We start from the raw sequence: 13,753 nt of genomic DNA, 5'->3' as shown, positions 1-13,753 counted from the left end.
ACTTTGTAATAAAGAGATGTCTGTTGTGCAATGTACAGTAATAACTAATATAGAGTTCTAGCTTCTCTGTATAGGGGACACCTGTTCAGCACTTTTGGAGGAGCTATTAAAAATGTTAAGTGTTACAGTAACAGAACTTGTATTCTAAGTTAGTATAGAGCAGGGGTCGGCAACGTTTGGCACGTGGCTTCCCAGGGTAAGCACCCTGGCTGGCCGGGCCAGATTATTTACTTGCTGACGCGGCAGGTTTGGCTGATCGCGGCCCCCACCGGCCGCAGTTCGCCGTCCCGGGCCAATGGGGGCGGCGAGAAGCGGCACGGGCGAGGGATGTGCTGGCCGCGGCTTCCCACTGCCCCCATTGGCCCGGGACGGCGAACCGCGGCCAGTGGGAGCCGAGATCGGCCGAACCTGCTGTGTCAGCAGGTAAATAAAACTGGCCTGGCCCGCCAGGGTGCTTACCCTGACGAGCCGCGTGCCAAAGTTGCTGACCCCTGGTATAGAGTGTCAGGTTGACAGCTCGTGACCCCCCATGTAATAACCTCGCGACCCCCAGTTTGAGAACCCCTGACATAGAGTAGAATAGCCTATTGTTGCTACCAGCTGTTGAGTTTTTCTCCTTTAGCTTAAATAGTAGAGGTGCATGCTTTTAATGGTAGGTCCTGGGTACAAATGTCACTAACTAAACATGGGCAAAGTTAAAGGTGCTAGGTAGGAGTAAAACAGAACTGCTTTTCTTCACCCTCAGTGCCTTCTGTCTCCCCTCCCCCCCAACTGCTCATGTGGTGGTGATGGTAATGATGAATATAAAATGTATCGCTATGAGAACTCTGAGTGGTATATCAGTTTGCTTTAATAATGAGTATCAATTAACTTCCTCTGTCTTTGTTTTATCCCTTGGCCCGTGCCGCTTCCCACAGCCCCCATTGGCCTGGAGCGGTGAACCGCGGCCAGTGGGAGCCGCGATCAGCCGAACCTGCGGACGCGGCAGGTAAACAAACTGTCCCGGCCCACCAAGGTGCTTATCCTGGCGGGCCGCAGGCCAAAACTTGCCGATCCCTGCCTTAGGGTCAAGAAATATAGTTCTCTCCTTTAAGTCTTATGCAACTGGCATATGAAAAGCGGAAATGATTTTGAAATTGCCGCAGTTTTGTGATGGTAGAGAAAACATACTGTAGTTTTGAAAAATTCAAAGGATGTTGTTGGATCTGAATTTCCCAGACATTGAAAAGTTTGCATGCCTTACAGAGAGTTAGGACCCCATTCCACCCAAGATGGAGAAGGGTAAATCCTCCCAGAGAAGAGTCCTGGGGGAATGTATGTATGCATGTGCAGAATTATGTTTTGCATTTGAACTTGATCGTAACAAGTATTAATAGTTTGAGGAGAGAGGGAAATACTGAAAGAGTTGTTATTGAAAGTATTCAGTTGTTTCAAGGGTCATAAACTATAGTGTATTCATATAGATAGATTTTAGTGAACCTTTTCCTTTAGAGATTATGTGCCACTCTCCTGATGTTAACATATTGCCTTCTCCAAACTCATTACATTGGTACAGAGTTTAGCCCAGTGGGGCCCTGTTTTGGTTGGGGCTTTTAGGTATGACAGTAATACAAATAATAGTCTAAGGCTATGGCTACAGTAAGAGCTTACCACGGTGCAGCTGTGCCACTGTAAGCTCTCTTGTGTAGCCACTCTAAGCCAATGGGAGAGAGCTCTCCTGTTGACTTAAATAATCCATCTTCAGTGAGTGGCGGCAGCTATGGCAGGAGAAGCTTTCCCGCTGACAGTGCTGTCCACACCAGCACTTAAGTTGGTACACCTCTACCCCAATATAACGTGACCTGATATAACACAAATTCGGATATAAAGCAGTAAAGCAGCGCTCCGGGGGGTGGAGAGGGCAGCGCACTTCGGCGAATCAAAGCAAGTTCGATACAACGCGGTTTCACCTATAACGCGGTAAGATTTTTTTGGCTCCCGAGGACAGCGTTATATCGAGGTAGAGGTGAGGTATAAATTACATCATACAGGGGGTTGGCTTATTCACACCCCTGAGTGACATAAGTTATACTGACATAAGTGGTAGTGTAGACGTAGCCTTAGTAAGAGAAGTTTCAAAGCTAAAATTCACTTTTAAGGGAGAGATGTCAGAGAGTCTGGACCTGGAACAAACGGTGTATCCATTTTTTCCCCAAAGTGATGGAACAAAATTATTGATGATATAAAAATTATTTATAGTTTCTACCATATTCAGCAATAATGTGAAGAAGCCTGTTCCACAGCATGCTAATATTTAGAGTGATTAGAATCTTTCCTATGTGGAAACTAGTGTCGCTTTCCACATGTGAACTCATCTGAATCCTTCCCAGACCATGAAATGTTGCTCAGGGCACAAACAAAACTCAGCCATCCATGTCCGTTTTGAACTATTCTTTGCTAGCCTTCTATGTATGTTATTAAGTCCTTCAAGTTTTCCTTCTCTAACTACTTACAATTACCTAATAGCTCAGTTGCAGGATTGATATTTGAATCACAACCGTGGAAGCATGACACCAATTGTATCTTTCATTGGTTATCAGTTTTTTGCTGGAGGTTAGGGAGAAAAGATGTAGGTATAAAACTAAAAGCTGCTACTCTGGAACCAAGAAGTATCCTTCATTCCAGGGACGTTAGTTATTACATCTAGCATATTAACATTTATCACTCAGTATGCTAGATATGTTAGTGATAAGGCAAAACACATATCCTTTAATTGTCTTAACAAAATATACACCTAGGCCTGGGAACACCACCTTTTATCCTTCACTATTAAACTGCTACAGCTCCCATGTCTTTTCTAGTTTTAATATGTGTTTTGCAACTTGCTGTCTGCCTACTCATTCCATCAGCTGCTCGCTGCTTTTGGAAGCATTCTAACCTGTTATTGGATTGTTACAATTGTATTTAAAAGTGAGGGTGAAATATTCAACACACCCACAACATTACCAAATGGTTCAATAATACTTACTTCATGCACATTTAAAAAGCCGAAAAATGACATGCACGTCTTTCAAGCGTTTGTTCATGTTTATTGTGGAAAGCATGCGTTGGCTTGCTAGAGGAAGGAAAAACACGCTGTTTGGTGTGGTTGTGTGGTGTATAAACTGTAGAAGACTGCTCCTTGAAATAGGATATTTAGTCTGTCTTTACAAATAAATAAAATGAACACTGAAAAGGGTCTGTCTTATAAAATGTAGCGGACAACTACAGGTCCTTTGGTATGTAGTTATGCAGAATTCTGCTATTAGCTAGAACGTGATTGCCAAATCTGACATTTGGTGTGATTTCATGGTTCCTTCGTGTTTACATATGTAAAGGCTGTCTTGCTGCTCTTCCAGATAGAAATGTGAACAATTCAATTCTGTAAAGGCTTTTATGTAAACATCCCACTTGTTTGTAGAGAATTTTATTCAATAACATTCTTCGCTTCCATGTTCAAAGCATCTACAGACTGTTTGTATACTTCTGGGAACAAGCAGCTTCTAGTGACTGTGACGCAATATTTAATCTGAATAAGGGAGCATGGAAGGAGAAACAATCTTCCATTACTTTAGATCTTCAACTGTTTAAAAAGCCAGGGAAAGAATGTCTGCTTAGTGGTTCTGACGGTAAATTGCTAGTGAAACACCGTGATTGTAATTCTGGAAAATGCAGTAATAGTGGTCTCTAAGGGTAACAACTTCCTTCTGAAAACATAGGAAAGCTTACTTTTAATTTAATTTAGATCACGGTAACTCTGACTAAAGCAAACTGTAAGCTTTAATGTTCAGAAAACAGTTCTTTGTGATGAAGTTAAGCAGGACTTGAGATTCTCAACATTTGTGGCAAACTCTTGGGAGTATGGTAAAACTAATATTTCCCCAGAGATTCTCCTGTAACAAAGCTGGTTGAGTTGTGTATTTATTTATAAAGCTCTCCCTCATGTCTTATTCTGATGGTCACATAAACACCACCCTATACCAGAAACCCACTGACCGCTATACTTACCTACATGCCTCCAGCTTCCATCCAGGACACACCACACGATCCATTGTCTACAGCCAAGCTCTAAGATACAACCGCATTTGCTCCAATCCCTCAGACAGAGATAAACATCTACAAGATCTCTATCAGGCATTCTTAAAACTACAATACCCACCTGCTGAAGTGAAAAAAACAGATTGACAGAGCCAGAAGAATACCCAGAAGCCACCTACTACAGGACAGGCCCAACAAAGAAAATAACAGAACGCCACTAGCCGCCACCTTCAGCCCCCAACTGAAACCTCTCCAGCGCATCATCAGAGATCTACAACCTATCCTGAAAGATGATCCCTCACTCTCACAGATCTTGGGAGACAGACCAGTCCTCGCTTACAGACAGCCTCCCAACCTTGAGCAAATACTCACCAGCAACCGCACACCATACAACAAAAACGCCTATCCTTGCAACAAAGCCCGATGCCAGCCCTGTCCACATATCTATTCAAGTGACACCATCATAGGACCTAACCACATCAGCCACACCATTGGGGGCTCGTTCACCTGCACATCTACCAACGTGATATATGCCATCATGTGCCAGCAATGCCCCTCTGCCATGTATATTGGCCAAACTGGACAGTCTCTATGCAAAAGAATAAATGGACACAAATCTGACATCAGGAATCATAACATTCAAAAACCAGTGGGAGAACACTTCAACTTCTCTAATCACTCAGTGACAGACTTGAAGGTGTCAGTTTTGCAACAAAAAAACTTCAAAAACAGACTCCAAAGAGAGACTGCTGAACTCGAATTAATATGCAAATTAGACACAATTAACTTAGGTCTAAACAGAGACTGGGAATGGTTGGGTCATTACACCAACTGAATTTTTTCCCCCCCATGTTAAGTTCTCCTCACACCTTCTATGGGTCATCTCGATTATCACTTTAAAGTTTTTTCTTCTGCTGCTACTGATAGCTCATCCCAATTGATTGGCCTCTTACAATTGGCATGCGTACTTCCACCTTTTCATGTTCTCTGTATGTATAAATATCTTCTGTTTGTGTGTTTCACTCTATGCATCTGAAGAAGTGAGCTGTAGCCCACGAAAGCTTATGCTGAAATAAATTTGTTAGTTTCTAAGGTGCACAAGTACTCCTGTTCTTTTTGCGGATACAGATTAACACGGCTGCTACTTTGAAACCTGTATTCTGAGAGTGTTCTCTTTGGGGCACCAGTTGGAATGAAAGATTTTACAATCTAATAAAAAAAACCCACCCCACCCCTGCAATTACCTTCTGAACTTCCAAAAACGGATGGGTTTTTATTTGTTCCTTCTTTACTCACAGACATAAAGGGTGTAATACTCAGACAGCAAGGGAGCGAGACTAGCATTCTTCACTGCTCCAGTGACATTTATTATGCTGTTAAGGGCAGAAAAATCATAATCTTCCTGTGGCCAAATCTTTTCAACTGCAAAAAACTTTGACCTTTTTGAGATAATTTCCAACAACTGACAGACTCTGAAAAGAGTCAATACATGAGATGGCAGGGCACTTAATTTTGTAGAATGGAGTGTTTGGGAATTTCCATTTAGATATCTGTCTGAAAGAATCCACTGCTAAATGCCAGAAACTGCAATTTGGGGACAATAATGAAATACCCTTTTTAGGTGACTTGTCCAAGGATCAGTCACATCGGAACCCATGATTCCCTGCCCTTTCCTGCAGCCTGTAGACTAGACTTTATCTAGGCTTGGTAGAATTCAATGTTTAAATAAATTCAATGGATAGTATTAATGTTTATTTTAAAGCATTTTTTCAATGCTGGATTTTTTTCTGCTTTATTAATAGAAAAAAATGCTGGCTAAATATTAATCAGAGGGTCTTTATTTACTGGTGGTGATGTAGGGTGCAAAAGGACACAACTTAATGTCTTGAACCCAGGCTGAGTTTGCAGAACTGGAGTTTAAAGTGGGGGAGAGGGGGTGGGAAATCTTTGTAGACTAAGGAACCTCAAACTGGAAATCTGGGAGAGAGACTCAATAAGGAACCCTCCTATTGTCATTTTTACTGAGTGACTTCTGGCAACTGTACTTTAATTTTCTCTTCAGTTTGACTTATGATGATGAATAGGGATTTGGAAACACATAAAAGGTCAGTTCAGTATCATAACATTAAATAAATATCCCTTACTTGCTGACCAAGCAGGATTGCAGACACTAGAGTGGTCAGTAAAATATTGTTTAATGATTCAGTAATTTTTGAATACAATAGACATTGGTTAACTAAGCATGCCCAGTGATACCCTAAATATACTGATAAGTATTTGATAGACCCAGCATGGTATTCTGAATGAAACTTAAAAGTTATACATCTCTACTGCAACATAATTTTTTATTATTCAGATACAATGAATAAGTTACGAAATCATTTGAAAGATGCAAGTAAGCTATTTGCAATGAATAATTTAAGTGGTAAAATTATTTAATTTTTTGCTTGATCAGTTGCAAGTTGATTATGATTTCATCAAAACTATATGTTCAGTTATTTGATGAAATTTTGAAAATGGTTTAGCTTTATGGATTACCAATATTTCTAAGTATTTGACATTTGGTATTCAGTATTTGTACTCTGTTATGTTTGATGAAGTAAGTCACATGATATCTTTTGGTTCTCAGAATGAATTAGTGATTGAGCAAAATTTAAAATTTTGTGTCTGCTATACTTGTGCACATGACTTTCTGTGAATATTCATGCCAGTAAAACTGGACTGCAAGGATTCTTATGCAAAGCAATTATAATTGGAGTCTAGGAACGATGAAAGAAAATTCATTGAAAAACTCAAATAATTATTAGCAGAAATCTGCTGACAGTATTCTTTAGCTGAAAGTTAAAATTAGAAAAATTGTTCCAACTCCCACACTCAAGATGTTTTGGCAACAAGTTTGTATTGTAGTGGGTTTAACAGAAAGTATGGACAGGGATCATGAACCTAATGCATTTCAAATCATGTAATAAAACTTTCATATGACTTTGGTATTTTTGTGGTTGGAGATAACAGCTTGCGGGGGGAGCAATGAAAAGGTTTGGCTTCCCAGGAAGGCTGAGTTACTGGTGTCTTGCTGCCGTTGGTTAAAATCAATCCCAGTCAACATTTTAAGTAACTTTACTATCCATTAACTTTAATTCATTGTCTATTTACTACTATTCACTATGCTTTATGAAGTTAATAGAAATTGAGGGCACTCAGCACCTCTCAGAATGGGATGTTTTGTCATCTTGCTATGATTTAAACTCTGGAACAGCGCTGAATAATATTGATCTGGCTTATTTTTTTCTTAATGTAGCACCATAAATATTCTAAAGGCAACTGTAAAATAATTCTTGGAAATTGATTTTGTATGAACAATATAGCTCTGGATTTTAATGATCAAAAATAGACTTTTGGTAGAGATCTAAATCAATTTCAGTTGACCAAAGTAATTAATACTGACCAAGATGAAAAGTTAAAGGCCAGATATTGATGATGGTGGCACTGAAATTAATAGTGAAGTATTGATTTTAATAAATTAATTTAAAGATGGGTGGATTAAAAAAATAGTCTGTAATAGTGAATAATAGTGTTGAACAGTTATAATTACTTATTTGTCACAAAACCCAAAAGTTTGCTAGGCATCCTCCCAAATGGATAAAAAGAGACAATTTCCCAGAAGAGTCTGCAGGTCATCTTAAACATGATATAATAGGGTGGAGGGATGTAACAAGATAGTAAGGTGGGATTTGGGGAAGGAGAACAAGTAATTACAGCAGGCAAGATTGGAGATAGCAAAATTCTCATTTAGGTGCTCTATCTAGACAGAAAATGTCAGATCTTAAAAATGTTGTGGAGGAAAATGCAATAGGATTTGGGCACAGTCTGGATCTCAGCAAAGTACAGTAAGTTAATTTTTTTGCTCACACTGAGACAGACTCTGAACTCTGTTATATAAGTATAAATCCAGAGTAACTCCACGGAGGCTGTTTGTGTACTGGTGGAACAGAGACAAGAATCTCACCCATCATTTTCAAGTAATAAATAATGATGGCCTTTGGACTGTGTGTGTGTTTGTGTGTGTGTGTGTGTGATTTTTTTAAAATCTAATGCAATATTATTATGTGTAGTTTTCACATATTCTTGTGTTACAACTTCCACTTTACCTCCTGGTAAACACTCAAGATGTTTTGCTGTATGTCATCTACTAAGTCAGTGTTTCCCAAACGTGGGACGCCGCTTGTGTAGGGAAAGCCCTTGGCGGGCCAGGCCTGTTTGTTTACCTGCCGCGTCCGCAGGTCCAGCCGATCGCAGCTCCCACTGGCCGTGGTTCGCTGCTCCAGGCCAATGGGAGCTGCTGGAAGGCCATTGTCCCTGGCCTCCGCTGCCTCTGCCGACCCATCATGCATTCCTCCCTGTCCCCCACTTCCCCTCTACCGACCTCTCCATCCAAGGCTTAATATGTCCCCGGTCTTGCCAGGACTGAGTAAGTCTGCTGCTGTGAAAAATGACATTTTTATGTTTGTTAATCACTTTTCACAGCAGCAGATTTACTAGCTAGCAAATCTTTTTAAAAAAGCAACCAAAAAAAGGAAAAGAAGCAACAACAACAAAACAAGAACCTGCAGAGCACCTTATTTGTGTTTCTATTTTGTTTAGGTCCTAAGAGAGACAACTGTACGTAATTTTTATTATTGAGTCTGCAGAAAGATTCAATAAATTACAATGATTTGGCCATATGTATGTGCATATATATCTGTTTTTCCTAAAGTAAGTTAAGTATTTTAGGGAAAATTGTCAGCGCGGCCACCAGCAAGAGTTGGTGGCCGCACTTCGAGGTCACCAAAAATTTTGTTGTGAGAACCCCTGGCCTAGGCCTAGATCCTCAGCTGGTGAAAATTGTCATAGCTCTATTCACTTCAGCTGAGCTATGACACTTTGCACAAGTTGAGGGTCTGTCCCCTGTTGTTTAGATATTCCATCAATTCCATGGACAGATTTTCAATGTCAACTTTGAAGCCTCCGCAGATTGGCCAATGAACTTCACATGAAATCCTCACTTTTGAGAATGCAGATTGGGTCGTTAGCTATGTGACTACCCAATTTACACATGCAGTTGTCCATTTGTGAGTGTAACTGTGCCTGAATATTTGACACTCAGGGTATGTCTTCAGTGCAGAGCTAATCTGGGTTCTTATTCGAGTGTTGACCTTAATTATGCTCCAATCCACATACAAAAACTGTGATCCACATTTTGCGCTGCTTTCAGGAGGACTGCTCCCATTCTCCAGAAAACAAAACAAAAAATTCAGAATTAAGACTGAGGGTATGCAGAGTTATCTTGGGCGATCAGCATCAGGTGGGTCTGAGCACTTGGGTTAGCCGAGCCCAGGTGAGAGTAGTTCTACTCGAGTTACTGTGTCCTCACTGATGCTGCACTCCTCCATGTCTGGGACTTCTGGGGGCATACCCCATGGTTCTTACCACTGGCCAATTTGCAGAGGTCGCAAAATCGGCTTTGAAAATCTGTCCCTGGAATTGATGGAATCTTTTTAAATAGGGGCCAGACCCTCCACTTGAGTTAAGTGTCACAGCTCAGCTGAAGTTAATAGAGCACTAAGGATCCTTCTTTATCCTTTGCTCCTTTGAACAATTGAAGTCCAAGCAAATTCTCTTTTAACCCGGAGGGTAGCTCGCTGGAAGTTGTCGGCAATGCCATTGTACGTATCTGCTGGAGAGTGATGCAAGAAGTGCCGCCTTTCCCAAGCCGGAAGCTGTTAGTATGCTAAGAAGAGAGGGATGAAAAAAACAGGAATGAGGAGAAAAGGATGGGAATAAGAGAAGAGATGAAGGTGAATTAGTGATGAACCATTCGCTGTGGAGGTGAGAAGGAGTCAGGGAGCAGGAGCACATAGAAGCTAGTGTCTACATATTTGTGTGCAATAAGGTGGAATTTTCAGCCTTTAATCGTCACAGATATGTTGGGGATGAACAGAGAGAGTTTAAAAAAATCATGGCCCCCCAAAACCATGATTTATTCTTTTGAAAAATTCTATGAGTTTTAGCACAATATCATATTTATTTTGGTGGGAGGTGGATGAGGGGGTTCTGACTCATGATTTTTAAACTCCTGGCATTGGCAATACTGTTCAGCTTCTGTGGTTGGCAACTTTCCCAGTTTACTCAGGTGTTTCTCGCTCATCAACTGGGAAAAGAAACCACCCTCTCATTTCACATAGTCACCAGCACTGATGGCTGTTACCGTGGGCTGAATCAAACTGTCACTGCAAAATGTGTTGTTTTTTGGCCAGGTCTGCACTAGAGCATGTTTGGCAATATAAGCCAGGTTCCCAAGTGAAATAAGCTACATTGTTAAGAGAGACTTTCATGCCGGTCCAACTGTGTCTGCAGTAGGGCTTTTGCTGCAATAGAAATGTCACAAAAAATCACACATTTAACCAATGTTACTATATTGATAAAAGTTTCTGGTATTGACCTGGCCTTGAATTACGCAGTTTTGAAAACTCTGGACTATTCATATAATTAAAACAAAAATTAGAAATATTTTCGGTTTAGAAAAGAGAACTATTTAGAGTTGTGAATGGCTTTTAGTACAGTGTGCTACGACTTACGCAGGAAGCAGAAGTAACACACTCAGAGAAACCTACAATATGCACATTTATGAGCACAGGTCACTGTTGCATAGACAAAGGATGCATTTTTAGGGCCAAATGTGGGGAAAATGAGGCCTCAGGCTGCATATAAAAATGTACATGCAACTGTGGAAATGTGTGAGCTAGTGTTAAGTGTAGAATTGCACATGGACCCATTTTATTTAAAAATTTGGCACCTAATTTCCCAGTTTACATCTCCAAACATCTTTTCTAAAAATGCACTAAAATAATTAATTTCCTTTGGGACAGTTACTTAATGTACACTTTACGTGTTAGATAATTATTTTTTTATGATTTTTGGCAGTCTGCTGTAATAGTTGTAGAATAATAAAATTTATAACTTCCTCTGTCCTTTTATGAAGCAATTAAAGCAGTTTCTTATCTAAAATTGCTGTTTCATAAGTGAAGTTTGTGTTTCCCATTGTAGAGCTTGGCTCTGATACACTGTTTATTTGGTATCCTAGAATATTCTAGACTAGTAAACTTTTATTGGGCCAGGTTCTGCCCTTGGATGCATATCCATAAAACTTACTGAAGTCAGTTGGAATAGCACGTTCCTATCCAAGGTCAGAAATTGCCACATAAATAGCTTCATGCTCTGATAATATTGGTTTTGTTTTTAAAGTAGTATTTCATATCCATGCCTCAAGAATGAGGTATCCTTTCACTTGATAAGTTACAGTTATAGGCCAAGATTTTTCACAAGTGATTAGTTCTTTTTGGGTACCACCATTTTTGGGTGCCCAGCTTGAGACACCTTCCAGGGCCCTGATTTTCAGAGCACCCACCCACCCTCTGAAAATCAGGCCCCATTGAAATGTCTCAAGTTGAATACACAAAAATTGATGTCCCCCCCCCCCAAAAATAGCCCAACGTTCTTTGGGGGCAGGGACTCTTTGCGGTTTCCTGATGCTGCTGAACTACACTAACTCCAGCTCTCCTGCACTCTTATTAAGGTTCCAGGACTGCACATACTGCCAAATGTGCTATAAAAACAGATCCATTAAGAATCACGTACTTAGTTGCATGGTTTTACATTTTTCATATGCAATTAACGTTCACCTGTGAATCCTAAAGATGATAAAGCTCTTACTTTAAACTTCCCCCAAACGTCCCTTTAATAATGGTATATAATAGAATATGTCATATTATGCACAATAGGATAACAGGAGACGCTCCATAAAATACAATGCATCTTGCTGGAATGAAAAATTTAACAAAATAGTGTCCGTATTATATGCTTTGATTTTTTTTAATTTATTAACTATTTTCCAGAATCTATGTGGTTAATGTAGAAAATGTTAGTAATTTTGCTGCAAGTAAATTGATCAGTATGCAAGATGGTTGTTGCTGGCTGAATCATGGTCCACAGTTAAGGTAAACAGATCTGTGATGACATTTTCTGAGCAGAATACCAATGCAGTTGTATTTCTTCCCAGAGGTTTCTGATGTTTCTCATATGCGGATAAAATTTATTTCAAGAAGGTTTTGGTCACAGGAAAGAAATTCTTCTGTAGAGGTGGGATTTATTATATTTATTACTTATTTGATATGATAATTGTGCTGAGTTAAGAGCATTTAAAGGTTATTGCTTCTTTTGCATATCCTATGTAATGGTAAATTTTTCTGACCTGTTGTCTATTTAACCTACCTGTTAATGGTATGTATGTATAATAATATTAATAAAGTTGTAAAATAATTGTATTTTAAATTTGTACTGTGGTGTGGAATTTCTCTGGGTTTTTCTTTCTCTGTAATTAACATGCCAAAGTGATGTGACTAAATTTACAATTAGATTTTACTGTAGGTGTTCTGAAATATTCTTCATGGTGGCTATGTTTTCACCTGGTAAGTTCTGAATTCATAAACGTGATTTTATTTTGTTCCTCTTAAATGTGCCTATACTAGGTGGTAAAACCCTTTGTAATCTGTTAGTGGTTGTATATCTTCATTCTTCATGATTTTGAAAACTGTATTTGTCCATTACCTAAAGAAGTTTTTAGACTTTGCCTTTGTAGAACATCTAAAACATTTTTTATCGGTTTCTGTTCAAGGGACAGAACCTCATCTCTGAGGTGATTGACATTTCAGTCAGTTTGTGGACTGGCAGTCAAATCTGTAACATTTATATTTATATAACTGGCATCTCTAAGGCTTAGGTGCTGGAACGGGGGGTGCTGCCGCATCCCCTGGCTTGAAGTGATTTCCATTATATACAGGGCTTATAGTTTGGTTCACTGGTTCTCAGCACCCCCGCTATACAAATTGTTCCAGCACCTCTGCTCTCAAGTTTAGTCATGCACTGATATTTAGTTCTAATGTAACCTATCCTATTACAATTAATTGTAAAGGATTAAAGAACACTGGAAAGAGCATCCTCAATGGTCCCCTAATAGTTGGTAGCAAATATTGCACTTGTCACAAGATTTGAAAGTTGAAGTGTTTCGGAGCCCATTGAAGTCAGTGGAAGGATTGCCATTGATTTCAGTGGGCTTTGGATTAGGGCCAGCGTTACCTATACAGATCATGCGTGTCTTGGTCTAAAGCAAAGACTGTGTAATACGCTGACTGAAAGTAATGTTGGGTAATGGCCGTTCTAGATGGGAGAGTGTTCCTTTGGGAATTTCAGAGCTTCACAAGAAGCAGAGGTTTCTGATTGCAGTAGCAGAATCTCCTCCTCAGCTAGATGATACAAATTGTAAAGATGTGCAACTGGTCAGCTTTGCTCCTCTGAAATCTGTGTCTGTCTAAAAGCTGTAAGCATGTACTGTACTAGAGCTGAGCTAAAGCATCAAAATTCAAATCCAGATCTGGAGGTTGAATACTCAGAAGCTTGGGAGGTGTTTTGAATGTGAGATTTTGGCTTAGGGGCCAATCTCTGGTAAGTAACATTCAACTAAAAATCAAATCAATATTTTCCCCCTAAAATCCAATCCATTGATCTTGCTGCACTAAGATTGCTGAGGCTTAGACCCTCAATTTTTGTGTTGGAGGATAGCACACTAGTTCATTCTCAGCAGTACAAAGAATTGAAACAGGTT

At 39.8% G+C, this 13,753-nt stretch overlaps 1 protein-coding gene across 8 annotated transcripts in view; it reads left to right on the top strand.

The window, feature by feature from the left end:
* Nucleotides 1–13,753, top strand: part of ARNT2 (aryl hydrocarbon receptor nuclear translocator 2) — a 137,772-nt gene that overhangs the window by 9,884 nt on the left and 114,135 nt on the right. The window contains exon 1 of one of the 8 annotated variants that reach the window (XM_034784951.1): nucleotides 12,139–12,231. The exons of the other annotated variants lie outside the window; for them this stretch is intronic. The gene's annotated coding sequence lies outside the window, so the exon portion shown is untranslated. Of the gene's footprint in view, nucleotides 1–12,138; nucleotides 12,232–13,753 lie in introns of those variants that run through there. 8 annotated transcript variants of the gene reach the window in all.

Source organism: Trachemys scripta, chromosome 10 (genome assembly GCF_013100865.1).
Source record: "Trachemys scripta elegans isolate TJP31775 chromosome 10, CAS_Tse_1.0, whole genome shotgun sequence".
Classification (NCBI taxonomy): domain Eukaryota; kingdom Metazoa; phylum Chordata; order Testudines; family Emydidae; genus Trachemys; species Trachemys scripta.
This window is presented reverse-complemented; position numbering and strand designations above follow the sequence as displayed.